The sequence below is a fragment of the Eumetopias jubatus genome, unplaced genomic scaffold, assembly GCF_037043125.1.
Source record: "Eumetopias jubatus isolate StellerSeaLion01/CBP00866 unplaced genomic scaffold, mEumJub1_p1.0 scaffold_8, whole genome shotgun sequence".
Classification (NCBI taxonomy): Eukaryota; Metazoa; Chordata; class Mammalia; order Carnivora; family Otariidae; genus Eumetopias; species Eumetopias jubatus.
The window spans coordinates 8,030,140-8,046,221 of record NW_028274814.1 but is presented as its reverse complement, the minus strand read 5'-3'; the positions used below and the strand labels follow the sequence as shown (position 1 = coordinate 8,046,221).

Below are 16,082 nucleotides of genomic sequence, written 5' to 3'. Positions count from 1 at the left end.
TTGAAGCATGAGAAAGCTTTACAGAGTATCATAAAACGTTATTCCAATTAAGAGTCAACATTGAAAGGTGGTCTGTCTGCTTTAAACAGCTAGGGCATTAGGTGGTATTAGTACCTTAAAGAGAGTCGAGGGGCAAGCCTTGAGAGACCCACTGAGGAGTGCAAGTTTTATGCTGAGGTAACAGGCAGTCCCTGTAGTTCTGGAACAGAGTACTGTGCAATCCAAACTATGTCTGGAAATGATTCTCACAGATGTATGTAGAACAGTCTGGAACAGGGGAAACCTGGAGAAAGGGAAACCTTGAGGGAAGCGGTATGATGATCCCTGCTGGGACGGGGGTGTAAGTGGGAGAAGAGCCATGGGGCTGGGAAGGAGGAGGCGATTCCATTAAGAACTGCAGATGACTCAGGGTGTGGATAAAGGACAAAAAAAAGAAGCCTTCAGTATGGTGAGCACAATGCTGGCCCAAAGTAGAGAATCATGCAATCAATGTCTGCTTAGCCAATCACCAGATGTCAAGGGTAGTGGGGAATGGCTCCTTTAAGGTAAAACAATCTGGGAGATTTTAAAAAAAAATTAATGATTGATCAGTGAAACAGACCTGCCAGGAAATTATAATCAGAATTCATTGCAGGAATTCTTAAGCAATGTTCACCGGTCATTAATGCTTTGCAAATCTTCTGAAGGACACAGCATAGTACATCTTACTTCTCCTGCTATTAAGACCGGATGGTAAATAAGAGTTCCAGTATAAGCGCTGAAACGGTTCATAAGACACAAGAGCAATATTTTTAACAGAGCTAAGAATAAACTATTTTTGTAAAAGGTGCTCATGAAAGATGGCCCTGGATCTCAACCTCAAAACATAGTATAGGGGCGCCTGGGTGGCTCAGTCCGTTCAGCATCTGCCTTTGGCTCAGGTCCTGATCCCAGGGTCCGGGGATCGAGTCCCACATCGGGATCCCTGCTCAGCGGGGAGCCTGCTTCTCCCTCTCCCTGCTGCTCCCCCTGCTTGTGCTCTCTCTCTGTCAAATAAATAAATAAAATCTTAAAAAAAAAAAAGTCAAAACACAGTATGAATGGTCTCAAAGAAATCTCTCTCTCCTTTTTGAGGAAAGACACCTACAAATTATGTTTATTCTCATTTGCTAATTATTACTTTATATTGCTATATCTATTGTATATACATGTTCATAGATATAATATATACACTTAGCACAAAAATGGAAATTATATTCAAGCTGCCCAACCCCCTCTTTCATATCACACACGCACACACGCAAATCCTCTCGTGAGTTCAACACAATGTGTTCCTTTTAAAATAAGAAGCTGAAGTGGGATTATAAAAGGGCAAGTATCAAAAAGATGGACAGGTCTAGACTTCAGCCCTTCCTCTTAACCCTTCCAGAAAAATCCCTCTACATCTCTAAAAATGTTACAAACCACTATCCTGTGCTGAGACCACTGTCAATGTCTGTTTTCCATACTAATTTTTTTCTGAGTAACCCAGGCTGTCCTCTATATTCAAGATTAAATTGAGAATGGCATAAGCCTTCATTTTATTATTTACATTGAAAATAATGCATTTTGTTCTTACAACTTTTAATGTCTTTTTCTCAATATCAAGAGAAATTTTTAACACCACCAATTGTCCTACAGTTGGTTTTGAAACATAAAATAGTAAATCCTTCATTTATTACTTTCAATTTTATAATCTCCCTTGTTTGGGGGGTATAGGACCCCCCCCCCACAAACACACACATTAGCACTTCTGGTGTCTTACTTTTAGAAAAAGAAGGCAGATATTTAATAAACCATGAAGAAGAACCTAAATGCTAACCATAATTCAAGAAAATAATATAGAAAAAAGCAAAAGAGAGAGAGAGAGAGAGAGAGAATTATTTAACAAGGCTCTTTTGCTGAATTTAAATGGGTTAAAAGGAGCCAGAAAGTTCCCCTGGGGTACCCGAAGGAGCAGAGCTGGGCTCCCACTTTAAAAGTTTAAAAATGCAAACCAGGAGCTTCAGATAGAAGAGTTCTCAGGCAGTGGCTTCAGACTCAAGTGTGACTTGAAAGGGAGAAAATGTCAAAAATCATGTCATGCCTCAGTCAGGCCAAGAGAGTCCACCCACGCACATCAGACTCTGAAGGAGAATGCCTGTCCTGACATCCTCAGTTGCTCGTGATCGAGGACCTTCTTGATTGCTCTTCTTGCATCGTATTTTCTTTGGTAGCATTTTTCTACTTACACATTCGACGCAGTCATTGTTTCCTATTTCATTTCGAGGTCTCCTAAAGTTTTCTCTTCTAGATTATTTCTATCTTTTGTGCTTTATTTCATCATATGCCTCATAACCAATGACATAACATTTTTAAAGAGCCGTGTGATTGCGATAGACGCCCACAAGGTAAGAGGTTATATTTTTCTGAGTTATCTCTAAGCCAATTTTGAAGCCAAAGGATGGAAAAGTTACATTTATCATCAAGAAGTTAGATCCTTATAGAAAAAAAAATTCTGTAAATCATCAGCTTTTTCTGAAAATCTGGAAACATATTCATAGGCTTGAGAGATTTTTTTAGAACAGTTTTATATTAGGGAAAGTTAGTTTTTCCACATTTCAGGATTTAGTTCTACTCTTGTCACTGACCACACTCCCCAGAGGATTATAAATCTTTCAGAATGAATACCAGAGGATGGGAGCCAAAATATTCAACATACAGAGCCACAAATGTTAGCCAATTGCTATTCTTTAAATACCAGCTATGTCAAAGGATTTTCGAATGTTTGTTCTACTTTGACCAGATGCCATAAACATCTTACTAAGGAGAAGCAGTGCAAATATGCTTATTTTTCAATTAAATCTCCCCTGAGAATGTAATGAGTTGCCAATACTTATTTTCACATTTTATCATGTATTTGCATCTGTGAAGTTTTAAGAGCTGGAAAAAACATAGTAAAATATTATTTTACTAGCTTCTGAAGGGTTTTGAAGAATGCCTCCAATGAGCTTTTCTACTTCTTAAATTAATATTAATCTTTTGCTCATTGTCCTCCTGCCCCTGCTTCTTCTCAGACATCTCCAGGCTCTGTCAGCCTTCGGATACTTTGCAGTTTGCATTCCTTTCTATGACCGGGAGACATTTGTTCATTGTCAAAATCATGTCTCCAACGTGCAAAAGTTGAACGAATGTTGCTTTCCTTCATTTTCCTCAAATTTTCGTTTGGAAAGAGAAAGTCAGTAGAGGACACTTTTCTAAATAATGTTTCTCATTGTTTTAAATAAAATCTTTGAAATAAAAAGGTATTACCGTATCCGGTATATAGACTAATACCTACCTCCACCCCCCTCACTGCTGATAACAGAGAAACAAACTTTTACGAAATTGAGATGACAAATGTTTTCGAGACTAAATCAGGGAGCAAGCTGCCGCCAACCACTTTTTTGTTCTTTCATTCAACAAATTTGCACACTTATTATTCACCGAGTCTGATGCCAGGAACGAGACATCCTGGTAGACAAAAACAGACCTGGCCTTTGCCTTGTGGAGCTCATCAAGTTTTGTGGAGAAGAAAGATTTTAATATTTGAAGCCCATCCAAATAAATGAAAACTTTAGGAAGTGCTAATATGGGAGAGTGACACAGGGCTATGGAAGCTTGCGATAGGGGGACTTTGGGCTGGGACCTCAGGAAAGGTTTCCCTGAGGAAAGCATGTCCGGACTGAGGTGTGGACAGAGTGGGAGCCTTCCCTGGTGGAGGAGGAGGAGGGACATGATGCAAGGCATGGCAGTCAGAGGAAACAGTACGTGTAAAGCCCTACGGGGGAGTGGGACATGGCCTGTTTAAGACCTCACGAAGGCCAGTATGGCTGAGCCCCAGAGCATGAGTGGCAAATGGTCCAAGACAAGCTGAAAATCTAGGTGGGCAAAGGAATCCGCTGGGCCCATGGGCCAGGTTGAGGATTTTAATCTTTATTCAAGATTGTTAGGCAATAGTCAAGGGTGTTGTTTGGGGGCAGAGGGGGAGGACTCACATGAGTTGAGTACATTTTTAACAGATCACTCCGGCCGAAGAGGCCCCCGCAAGGAAGGGGCAAGTGGGACATGTGGAGACCATGCCGGTTACTGCAGCTATCCAGGGAAGAGGTAACTGGGACTAAGAGATCAAGGTGACTCATTATGTGTCATAAAGACTTCCAGCAACGTGATTCAGAAAAGGATACCATCAAGCCAGTGGACAAAACTCTGGTGGGCTACATGCTCACAGGGCCATAATTCGGAGCTTCCTGTCAGGGTCCCACATGGTGACAGCGAGGCAGGAAGGGGCACAGTCAGGAGCGGAAACCCCTCTTCTGTTCCCTACGGTCTGCACTCAAGGGGCAGTGGGTGAGACCCGGGGAGGTGACACAGCCATCACATAGCCGTCCAGCTGGCTTTCGGGGTTCTCAGCACGTTTTTTCCTCCAACCATGCCACTCAGAGAGCAAGAAAAGTGAAGCCCCGCCAGTGACTATTTTATTGATGATGACGTGGGGCCTGGCACCCAGCACAGAGGTTGGCTTACAGATACTCTTCATCTCCCAGGATCAGAAACGGTAAAAACGTCAATGCTCAGAGTGAGTGGCATACGACCACGTAAGTCAAGGTAGTAAAATACATTGCTTTGCCTTCTGTTTATTTGCAAACCGATTTTATATTGATGATTCAGCACTCATAAACCTCAGACTCAAGAGATGAGACTCAAGAGAACTCCAGGAAAGAAAAGAAGAAAATACTGTGCCAGAAGAAGAAAGAAATTAGACTCAGACTGTTGCATTACAAGCTTGCTGAGAATTTTTATTGGGAATGGGTACGGAACAATGCAAACATTCCCTACACATTCCTTTTAAATAGACATGGAACATTTACAGAAATAGATAATCTGCTGGAATGTCCTAGTCATTGCAATGAGGAAAAATTTGTAGCAAATATAACTGCCTTCCTAAAAAAATTCAGAAGAATACACTGAATAATTGTGATAATTAATAAAAATAGCTCAATAAAGTGACTGGATATAAAGGCAACATTCAAAAATGAGTAACTCCCCCCATACACTAAGAATAACAAATCAAAAGGTGTAATTTGAAAAATATTCCCATGCCAGTATTAGTAAAATAATAATAACAAAAATATCAAGGAGTAAATCTCACAAGAAATGTGTTGAAAGTATATGGAAAAGAAGCTATTAAGTTTTACTAAAATACATACAAATTTAAAAATAAATGAATGGCCATACCATGTTGCTGAATAGGATAACTGAATGTTATTAAAATTTGCAGACCCACAACTATATGGTCAATTAATCTTCGACAATCTTGAATAAATACAACAGGAAAGAAAATCCAATGGAAAAAAGACAGTCTCTTCAACAGCGTTGGGAAAACTGGATACCAAGATGCAAAAGATTGAAAGTAGACCACTTTTTTACACCATACACAGAAATAAATTCAAAATGGATTAAAGACCTAAATGTGAGGCAGGAAACCATTAAAATCCTAGAAGAGAACACAGACAGCAACCTTTGACATCAACTGTAGCAACTTCTTACTAGATATGTCTCCTGAGGAAAGGAAAAGAAAAGCAAAAATAAACTATTGGAATTTCATCAAAATAAAAAGCTTCTGCACAGCAAAGGAAACAATCAAAACTAAAAGGCAACCTATGGAATGGAAGATTTTTACAAATGACATATTTGATAGAGAGTTAGTATCCAAAATCTATAAAGAACTTATAAGACTCAACACCCCCCAAAAAATTGACACAATTAAAAAATGGGCAGAAAATATAGACAGACATTTCTCCAAAGAAGACATCCAGATGGCCAACAGACACATGAAAAGATATTCAACATCACTCATCATTAGGGAAATACAAATCAAAACTACAATGAGATATCACTTCACACCAGTCAGATGGATAAAATTAACAACACAGGAAACAACAGATGTTAGCAAGGATGTGAAGAAAGGGGAACCTTCTTGCACTGTTGGTGGGAATGCAAGCTGGTTCAGCCACTCTGGAAAACAGTATGGAGTTTCCTCGAAAAGTTAAAAATAGAACTACCCTATGATCCAGCAATTGCACTACTAGGTATTTACCTGAAGGACATGAAAATACAGATCCGAAGGAGTGCATGCACTCTAATGTTTACAGGAGCATTATCAACAATAGCCAAATTATGGAAAGAGCCCAAATGTCCATTGACTGATGAATAAATAAAGAAGACATGGTGTGTATATATACAATGGAATATTACGAAGACTAAAATCTGGCCGTTTGCAACAACGTGGATGAAGCTAGAGAGTATAATGCTAAGTGAAATAAGTCAATCAGAGAAAGATACTATATGATTTCACTCATATGTGGAATTTAAGAAACAAAACAAATGAACGTGGCAGGGGGGCGGGGAGGAAAACTAAGAAACAGACTCTTAACTAGAGAGGACACACTTATGGTTACCCAAAGGGAGGTGGGTGGGAGGGAAGGGTTAGTAGGGGATGGGGATTAAGGCGGGCATTTGTTGCGATGAGCTCCTGGTGTTGTATGTAAGTGTTGAATCACTAAGCTGTACACCTGAAACTAATATTACACTGTGGTTAAGTAACTGGAATTTAAATAAAAACCTGACAAAAATTGCAATTTATCCAAAAGTGATTTATAAATTCATGTAGACTGACCAAAATCCCCAACAGCATTTTTGAGGTTTTTGTTTTTTTTCTAATTTGATTTTCAACTTTTCTAAAAATGATCTGGAATGGAAAATATGCAAAAAGTAGTTATAAAAAATTTAAGAAAACTCTCTGGCCAAATATTAAAATACACCAAAGTTACAGTAATTAAAACAGCATGGAACTGGCATGGGAGCATCCAAATAACTCAATGTAACGGAGAAAGATCCAGAAACAAACTCTCACATATGAGATGACAATATCATAATATCTCAGATCACTGAAAGACTGGAGGAGCCAATAATCTGTGTTGAAACAATGGACTCTCCATCAAAGAAAAAAAAAGTAAAATTAGATCCCAACTTCACACTATACCTAAAATGACATCAAGATGAATTCAGGATCTGAACATTTTTTTTAAGCTATAAACCTACCAGGAAGAAATTGAAAAAATTTTGTTCTCTTGGAATGACTTCAGAAAAACCTTCCTAGCTCCTAAGACACAAAACTTTATAATACGGCCATGAAGGAAAGGCAGTATAGTTATTAATGTACAATTTTAAAGTTTCCAAACAGAAGAGTAGATAAAAAGACATGACAAACTGAGAGAAAATATTTGCAAATAATATAACAAAGGATTAATTTGCATTAAGAATCAAAAGACAACCACAGAAAAATAGGCAAAGTATACAATACAATGGCTATTAGACACAGGAAAAGATTTATCAACCTCACTAGTAATCAGGAATATGCAAATTCACACGCGATACATTCCCTCCCCAATTGGAATTGGCCAAAATAAGAAATAAAAAAAGACTGTAGATTAGTGAGAATTTGTAACAGTGAATCTTATTTCTAGACAAACAATTTTAATACCCTGGAAAGATTTTAAAGATAATCAATGCCTAGACCCCACTTCAGACCAATTCCTTTAAAACTTCCATGAATGTTACCTGGGCATCGGGGTCTTTGCTTTGTTTTGTTTTGTTTTTAGGAGCCTTGCTGATTTCACTTTGCATTCAAGGTTGGAAATCACTGGTATATTATTAAGTGTAAATTGACATTTGCTTTGTGTAAGGAGCTATTAAAAACATTTTTTTATACAAACCAAGCTTGGTTGGTTTCTTACTTTTCATTACTTTCCTTTAAATTTAAAAAATTTTGGTGGAGTACTTCTCACACTTCACTGTGCGTGTATTTTCTTGTTTAAAATAGCTTTCCTGAGGTAGAATTGATATGCAAAAACTGCACATATTTAATGTAACCAATTTAATGAGCTTGGACTTATGTGTACACCTGTGAAACCATCCCCACAATCAAGGTAACAGACACATCCATCACCTCCAATAGTTTTCTCATGCCTCCTCCCTTTTTGTGGTATTTACACTTACCATGAGATCAAATACCCTCCTACATCTTTTAAATGTACAATGCAATGTCGTTAACTATGTTGCGCAGCTCTGTAGAGCTTCTTGTGAAACTAACACTTTGTACCCATTGAACAACACCATCCCATTAGAATTATCAAAATTTTAAATGTCCATACTCTTTGACCCAAGCAATTCCACTTCAAAGAATCTATCCTACAGAAATAGGCTACATATCCAAAGAATATGTAAACATATTTGCTGCAGAGATGTTGTAATAATAAAAACTGATTTGGGGGACAAGGCAAAATGTTACCAGTAAGGGCACTGTTACATAAGTTATTGACAGATACATACAGTAAAATACTACGTGGTAATTAAAAGGACTGTGGCAGATATGGAAGATCACCAAGAACACATTTAATATCAAAGGCAAACTGTAGCATAACAAATAGTATGACTTCATTTTGTGTATAAAAATTATATACGTGTATGTATATACACAGAAACATCTAGAAGGAGGCTTTCCCTGTTATTCTTTTGCATTGCTTAAATTTTACCAAGGGTACATATGTTAATGTATTATTTTTATAAGATTTTAGTAATTTAAATACAGAAGGGAAATAAGGAAGGACTAGAAGCTTCTGCTAAGCCCTGCATGTCACAGAAATACCAGGAGGCCACAGCCAGCCACACCCACCCAGGGGGCAGGAGCTGGGAAAGGAGCTACAGCCCTTGCCAGTGGGAATGGCAAAGGCCAGTGGACCAAAAAGGGACCTGGAGCTTAATACTTTTCCCACAAATAGGCAACTTCTAATAATGAGTACAATGGAAGTATATACAATGGAAGTCTATAAAAGGAAAAGATCACTTATACCAAATCTGGTACCTTTTACTCCTGAACTCTTATATTTATAAATTCTTCAGTGTGCTCAAACTTCTATAATAGGACATGAATATGTGTTTTTAAAATAAAAAGTAAAGCAGCCTAGAGCATTATGTAAACGGGGAACTAGGCAACTCTAATTTTCTACAATTTATTTAGCCTCTCAAATAAATTTGGGGGAAAGCATACTTTGAGGAACAAACTATAGTGTTGCTACAAACACATCAGGCAACAAATTCCCCCAAAAGATTGATTACATTTTCAGATTACATAAAACTGAACAGAATGGCACGTAAAACTTAGCAAAATTCTTTCCAATCAAAAATCTTATGACTAGCTAGATGGGCATTGTGTAATATCGTATCATTATACTCTAGCTGGGCAAGCTCACAGTATGCATTTATGGATGGATGGATGGATAGATGGATGGATGAATGAGTTAAAGCTTAAGAAACTTCCCTTGAGAGTTTTAATGTCATTTTTCAGTAGGTAAGTTGATGTGGTTGTACATTGCTAGCTAACAGTGGTATAAACTGTTATGATTCATTAGTGTTACTTTCTCATACTTGGCCAATTATCTTTGCCTTTCTCCACTCTTGTTTATGAGAGCCAAGGGGCAAAAAGAATTTATAGCTCAAAAACTAAAAAGCTTATTAGTTTTTCTGTGGAATATAGATTCCTCTGTGGAGATGAGGAGCCTCTCCGTCACTTCCATTACCTCCTTTGTCAAAAAAGGGATAATTTTTTTGTGGACAATATATAAACATACAAGTTACACACATTTCAAGTAATCCAAATACTTAAAATATGTTCATGACTTACACTGCATTATTTAAGAGTAAGTTTGCATGAATGCAAACTCTACTAAGAAATTTTTTAGATGATGCAATTTAAAATATCTTATGATTTATAACAGGTAGTGTTGGTTTTTTTTTTTTTTTAAGTACAAAACTCCTCCTACTCTTTTTTTGTCATGGAGACCTTTTCTTTTAAATTTAACCCACATCAATGCAACACCATATGTATTAATTAAAGATTGTTTCTCAGGAAGGTGGCAGTAATTTTCCTTTCTAACTCCTGGCGTTTATTTGAATATATAAACAGTGGCCACTGTTTTCCATTTTTTAAAGAGTCTGTTGAACATGAATAACACTGTCCTATCATAGTCTTCTCCAGCTCTTTAACTTAGCAAAAGAGCACTCTCATACTGCCTTCCAAAAATGAACATTGAATTCCTTTGTTAAGAAATGCTCCCTGTTTAATTAGTCTCTTACTCAAATGAAGAAAAACCAAGCGAGAGAGAAAATAGGAGCATACAACAGCAAGGCCTGCAGGCAGTCTGGACCCTGAGTTTCTTGACAGAGGGATCAGAATAACCAGGCAACAGGCAGTAAAGACAGAAGCCGGGACACCAGCCTGGCCCGCGGCCGCCTTGCCTTCTGTGTGGCCCAGAGCAAACTATTTCTCAGCTTTTCCACCAATGAAACAAGGATCACACTACCTGCCCCTCCATACCCAAAACCCAAGTAATGGGAAAGGAATTTAATTAACTGTAATTGATTGCAAAGTACATCAAATTCCTGCAATGAAAAATCCTATAACTCCCAATTACCACTTAGAAGAACTCTTTAACCAATTAAGGTGGTTGTGTGTGTGTGTGTGTGTGTGTGTATGTTTTTAGTCAGTTCCTGAAAGATCATTAAGGAACTGAATGCCACAAAAGTAGTTTTTAACAAAGGTTTTAAAGTTTCCAAAATGTCTCTGCGACAAATCCCCTTCCAGAGGGGAAATCCAAAACATGCCAAGGACAGAGCCCGCGGTGTCTCTTGGGAAGCCTTGTGGAATTTCTGATGTGATTCTTTGAGATGTCACGGTGAAGTAGATGTCACGGCTAAGCTGGGGGTGGGGGGGGGGTGCCACCAAGTACTTTCACTTTTCAGGGCCTGAGAAATCTGAATTTGTGGATACATAACAGAAGACTAATTAGCAAGACCCCTGGCTCACATGCAAGGTGAAATCAACACCAGTGTTTCATGAATTTGCTCAAATACAATAAAAATACTAGGCACTCCCCCACACCAACACACGGCGGGTGGGGAAAGAGGAGAGATGTGCGGTGATGCCCAGCTGAGACCATACGCTGCCACTCAGCAGCCTACATTGACCACGCTCCACCGAGTGACACGTGGCCAGACAACAGCACCATCCCCCTGGGACCCGGGGACAACGATCGCACGGATCTCAGATTCAAGAATGGTATCACACTTGTGAATTTACACTAAAAAGAGCGTCGTTTCCCAACTTCATGGCTAGATCACTTTTGGTTTTAGTGTGTAGGAGCTTTCAACTGGAAGGAAACTTTAAACATTTTTCTCTTTTTGCTTCAAACTTTGCTCTTTATCTTTCTTTAATCAATCTTTTTTTTTTTTTATCTACTGGCTAGTTGCATAAAATTACCAAATAAAATGTTACTTTAAGATTTTTTTTTAAAAAAGGCCGATGAAGCAATCTGTTTGTAAGATGGCGAACTAATACTTAAGGAAAGACCGCCATTGGGACATTGGAATTCTGATCTAGAAACACTGCCTTGGTTGTACTAACTCGAACGGGAAGCAGCTACTTCCTGATTAGCTATAAAGAGGTCATATTCGATCTCAAACAAAAAGCCAAAAATAAGCCCATATGCTCCACACGCTCATTCATTCCCCTGGTTTCTGAAGCAGTAGTTCGATTTCTAATGAAGAATGTGAGCTTCAGTCCTTTATTTCCAACTATGGCATGGGCATTTCTCTTTGGGTATTTCACACTCTTCAAACTTAATCTGCCCCAAACCAAAGCCTCCTCATAAACTGGTCTGTTTTCTTTCCCAGTCATTTCTTTGCTGCTTCCAAGGACATTATACTATTCCAAGCCCCCAGCACACTCTCACTATCAATGCAACCCCCTTATCCCTGGCCTTCTGTCTCTTCCCACCCTGATTCAGTCTGCATACCACCTGCTGCTAGACTCAGCTTTCTAAATCCATGTTTCCATCATCCTGATTCCCTGGCTGGGCTCTGATCAAAATCCCAGGTGTAGAACTAGGCCTCCTGCAGGGAGGAGACACACCTGGGAACATGGGCCCTGGGGATTAACCCTAGATTCTTCCATTATTGCAGCAAGGACTCAGGAATAAGACCATCTGAATGAAGCCCTTCAGAACAGGGGCAGACATCTCCAAGCCTGCTTGCTAATCATCTCCCATCTGAGCCTGGAGCTGATGCCAGGATAGTACTGACATCTTATCCTCAAGCGACAAGAAAATGCCTATAAGGGAGATAAAGCATTATTCTAGACCCAGTCTCTGCTGTCCCTCCAAACTACCTAAAATCTTGACCAACTGCATTCTTGCCATCACTCTATAGTCTCCTCAATTTTCTCTCGGATTTATTGATCCTATAGTATTAAGTTCCATCCCTCATTCTCCTTCAATCTACATAGAAATGGATTTCAATAGGCTTGCAACCTGGCGTCCAGAAATTCATTCTTCAGTTTAACGATACAAACGTTGTGTCTGAGATGTGTATGAAAGGCACATCTACTTATAGTTACAGCCTTTCAACATTTTATGTCACTTTACCGACGAGTACCCATTTGTACTAATTTATAATACTACAATACCTGTGACTAATACACATTTCCAAACAAAATAAAATTCTGCAACGCTCCTATTTCATAGAGAGGTTCTCCACATAATTGACTAATGAGTAAAACTTCTGCATTTTTACAAAAACTCACAGAATTAATGTGGGGTACACATCTTACCAAACTATCTTCTCCAATCGCTGGGATCAATCCAAAGCAAAACATTTCTAATGGCGGGATTTTAAAGCAGCCCTGGCCGGGGTGGGGGGGGGGGGGGGAGGCGGGGGTGAGAGGGGGAATAATATCCTAGAAAGCTAGCAAATACAGCAATAAAACAGCGTATCTACAAAGAGAAAGGAAACAGGAAAAGGAGAGAAGAGAGTAAGAGAAGGTGGGGAAGGCGTCAACGGCCGAAGGCAGGGCTCAGCAGAGGGAGGAAAACAGTTCTCCAGGAGCCGAGCACGAAGAACAGCACAGCACAGCCCCTTGGGAACCAATTCTCTCCCTGTCACACCTTCTGAGCAGAGGGTGGAGAGGCAGGCTTGTGCTCACTGGTTAGACGCCCTGCAAGACACGGCAATGAGTTTAATATGGTTCTTCCACTCATGTAGCTGACAAGACAGAGAAGCTGAACCGTAAAGACAGCAGAAGGCCGAATGTAAGTGTTTCTCACTAAGGAAGTGGAAAAGATGGTTTATGGCTTCATTTAGAATTAGGGCACAGAGTCACAAGTTATTTGGGGGGAACAGAAGTTGGAAGGTTGGTGAGCAAAAATGCAAAGTCTTCATTAGTTTAAAAATTAAACTGTGTTCTAAAAATCCAGATTAAAAGAATATATACATATATAAAACTTGTAAGTTGAAATGAATGTATGCCAAAGCCAAATAATTAAATACAAACTCCCTTTACTTACGTGCCAAGATCTGAGCTCATAGCTCTGGATAAATAACAAGCTATAGTTCGTTGACCTGTTTGGGTATTAATGAGCTCATCAAATTTTTTTCAACAATCACAGGCATTGCTGTACTTGGAAAATGGTAAGTAGAAAGTCAGGTCAACATTAACATTTCTCTGCTAGTGTAAGCCTATATTTAAGGCATAAGTTTGCAAATTAAAATGTCAGGTGTATTTATTTTGAGATTACCTAGAGACATTCAATTTTGCATTTCATAGACTTTTAATACCCTTTTGTGTTCCCGTATAAAACATTTATCTGTGTCAAAAAGCTTGAAATCATTTGTAGATATACTTTTTCTTTTATTGGCTATGTTAAGAATATCTACCTGTGGGAACTATAATAATTCCAAGCAATTTACTGTCTGGCCAAAAGTATCACATTTGCACATGATTTATTGATGAATAACTTGTGCAAGCTTAAGTAGCACTTCATCAGTAAATGTTTTCCTTAGCTGTTCTGAGACAGAAATAGTGCATCCCTTTTTGGCCTCATTATATGGACTTATCCTAAATAGTTGAAAAACTCAAGATAGTTATTCAATAGTTAGGCTATTATGAGAAACTCTCATTGCCATGTTCACTGGGAGGATATTATTAAGGATGTCATTCACTACCACACTCACTGTCTGCTTCATAAGTCCTCAGGGAGAAAATTCTTTCTGCTCTCAGTCCCAGGATTAGTTACACACATTCGCAACTGGGCTATTTTTACCTTATGATGGTAAGAGCCTTTCCCTCACTGTATTAACTCACTGCATTTCTCTCCTTTTATTGGTTGCTAGAAAATTTAAAGCAAAAATTGAGGGCCAGCTGTGCAAGTCAAGAAGACTCCACGCCCTATGTTGTCTATAGTAATAGACAGCAATTATTATTGTAATATGTAATATATGTAGAAGTAATAGAAGTCATTCTTATTGCTAACAAGTCCTGAGTACTTTCTGCAAAGCACTTTACATGTGTTGGATTTTATTTGAAATTTGGAAATTTGGAAATTATTTGAAATTCATAATAATCCTTAAAACATGAGAACTTTTGTTTTTGCCACCTTGACCGATGAGAAAACTGAAGCTCTGAGAGGTCAGCCAACTACCTCAAGGCTACTGAGCCAGTAAGTGGCCAGACCAGGGACTCAACCAGAGTCTTTCCGACATGGAAGATCATGCTTCTAACTGCTCTGTTAGTCTGCCTCATGCTTCTTCCCCGCTGACTCTTTATTTCTTTGGCTAATGAAATAAAGAGACAGCAATTCTCTGGATAAACTCCAGGGCTCTTACAGTCTTCTTCCAAAAGGTTATCTCTGAGCTGTGGCGCCCGTCTGGCTCAAGCTGTTGAAGTGCGGGGTGGCAAAGTTCTCTTATGCCATTTTCCCCCCAGAATGACATGTGCTTTATGAGAAGCGGAGGGATCATGGGAAGAGCCACAGTTCAGTAAAGGAGCAGGGGTACCAACGGGAAGGTCTCCTGAGTCTGGACACTGATGCTATGCGTGCTGGGCTGGGTCACTGTGTCGACTGCATGGTTTGTATGCAAAGACCCTGCCAAAGAGGTGTGCCTGACCGCGGGGCCCGAACCCCAGCTTGTGCCGCAGCAAGAGTTTCCAAATTCCTGACAGATATGAATAGTCAAGATCCCCGAATAAGAAATCAAAATTCCCCCAGATTCGCAGGAATTCTTGAAATGAGTTATTCCATGTTTTTTCCCAAATTTTATTTGTATGTTTTGGGTAATAATGATGACCATTATAGTGAACATTTTCCATAATAATAAACAGTAAATCATTTTTTTGTGATAGAGATGCTAAAAATTTCAGAGGTTTTCTATTAAAAAAAACAACCTCAAACATATCAATTGCAGTAACATGTAAAATGATCTCCACCTGATACTTGATAGCACTAAAAGAAGGCAACATTACCACAAAACAAATGCCAAGTCGAAACCATTTTAAAATTGAAAGATGATATAAAAATATTTATTATTTATAAGATATTATTCTCATAAGATGAAATTTTAAAACAAAGCATTAACCATCCCAATGGTCTTGATTTTTGTCTCACGACAAATATTCCAAACACACACAAAAAATTTCTTTTGTTTTGTACTGACATGGGTCAAATTGTTAAGAGGCTTTCAAAAGCATAGCCAAGGTGGGATTTGCTTCATCGAAGCTCCTATCCTTTTTTAACAATGAAAATATTTTATTTGCTTGTCCAGATTCTGGTTTGGCCATTGAAATCTGTGTCGCAATGGAGAATTAGAATACTTTTTCCCAATTTCCCAATTTCTTAATTTTTCTTGGGATTCAGAATTCAGGAAAACATAGAATTTTTTTCTGAGAGATACAGGGAATTGCAGCTGGGGCCATGCTCAGAAAGGGGGCATATTTTTCTTGCAAAAGGAACTTTTTTACAAGTACTTCTCAACTACAGCTTTAGACCTGGCCTACCTAGATATTATCAATATCAGTTATCCATTAATACTAATCTGGCTTTTGTCAAATCATTTCCCTCGCCCTGCCCCCATTCAAGTCTTAAATACGTTATATA

At 38.7% G+C, this 16,082-nt stretch overlaps 1 protein-coding gene across 4 annotated transcripts in view; it reads right to left on the bottom strand.

Moving 5' to 3' along the window:
- ODAD2 (outer dynein arm docking complex subunit 2) overlaps positions 1–16,082 on the bottom strand; it is a 176,826-nt gene that overhangs the window by 126,878 nt on the left and 33,866 nt on the right. The gene's annotated exons all lie outside the window — the stretch shown is intronic.